Source organism: Osmerus mordax, chromosome 8 (assembly GCF_038355195.1).
Source record: "Osmerus mordax isolate fOsmMor3 chromosome 8, fOsmMor3.pri, whole genome shotgun sequence".
NCBI lineage: Eukaryota > Metazoa > Chordata > Actinopteri > Osmeriformes > Osmeridae > Osmerus > Osmerus mordax.
The window spans coordinates 11,466,285-11,467,851 of NC_090057.1; the positions used below are offsets into that span (position 1 = coordinate 11,466,285).

The window sequence follows — 1,567 nt, forward strand, 5'->3', positions numbered from 1 at the left end:
TCACTGCTTTGGGTTGTTTCTATTGTGGATACGCAGATGACTCTTCAGATTGCCATTTGTTTTACCTGAGTAGTCACAGTGTGGGCAGCTGTAGGGCTTCTCTCCTGTGTGGATCCTGCTGTGTTTCTTCAAATCACCTGAGGTTGAAAAGGCTTTATCACAGCATTCACAGGTGTGAGGCTTTTCTCCAGTGTGGATCCTGCAGTGAATGTTAAGAGTACCAGCAAGGCTAAAAGTTTTACCACAAAAGTCACAGCTGTAGGGCTTCTCTCCTGTGTGGATCCTGCTGTGTTTCTTCAAATCACCCTTGTTAGAGAAGGCTTTATCACAGCATTCACAGGTGTGAGGTTTTTCCCCAGTGTGGATCCTGCAGTGAATGTTCAGAGTACTAGCCTGGCTAAAGGTTTTACCACAGAAGACACAGCTGTAGGGCTTCTCTACTGTGTGGATCCTACTGTGTTTCTTAACCCATCTGAGGTAGAGAAGACTTTATCACAGCATTCACAGCTGTACGGCTTCTCTCCAGTGTGGATCCTGCGGTGAATGTTTAGAGTACCAGCCCGGCTAAAGGTTTTACCACAGAGCTCACAGCTGTAGGGCTTCTCTCCAGTGTGGATCATCATGTGGTTCTTGAGGCTACTGGATGAGGAAAGGCTCTTCCCACAGGTGTCACAGCGAGGTGTCTCCATAACTCTGGTCTCTCTTTGTTCTCTGTCTAGCCTCTCTGGATCCTGTATTGGATCTAGTCTCTAGAAGCTTATTTCTGCGGTGGTTACTGCTATTTCTGGTTGATCCTCTCTCTGGGAACTGCTTTCTCGGGTTCAGTCTCTCTCTGTAGTCTCTCTGGTTGAGTCTCTCTGGAGCTATATGATGTCTTCTTTGTCAAGTCTCCGCCCACAATCAAGTATGGTTGGCCAATGGGGGTTCTGGAGGAAACAGCTCCATGTTAATGAGAACTCAGATTTTACATATAAAGGAAATCTTTTGTCTGTCATAATTTCCACTCTGCATATGTAATGGTGATCATTTAATGAGAGGTGTACGTTTCTCAGGTTTATTTTTTCTTGAGAAACATGTAACACTGTGATAAAAACGCAATCTCTGGCATACAACTCCTCCTTATAGTAATTTTATTTTCTTCAAAATAATAATATAAGATTATTTACTACACAATAAGCATTTAATGCAAATTAACAATACACTTTGGATTTAGAGACTTTGGATTGGAATTGCAAAGTTTTAAATCCAGTAATGATATTCTCTATTAGGTGTCTAATTTTCTTTCTAAACTGAGAAGTACAACCTAGAAGATAAATTGCATAAGGTTTTTGTGCACTCAATTTATATTGACGCCACTGCTGCAACATAACACAGAAAACTATCTTTATGCTGCTCACGAGAGCGGTAAAATAAAAGTTCACAAAACAGGACTATGTACCTTGAGACACACAACACTCATTACTATTCTGAAATCTTACTCTACTCAGTATGGTCACAAAAATGCACTGTTCTTTGCTATTTGGACACTGTCTGTTGTCCTAAGCTGACAGTTATTTAGCAGACGCTC

General features: G+C 41.5%; 1 pseudogene; it reads right to left on the minus strand.

Moving 5' to 3' along the window:
• Nucleotides 1-659, minus strand: LOC136947651 (zinc finger protein 679-like; annotated as a pseudogene).
• Nucleotides 660-1,567: the final 908 nt, after the last annotated feature.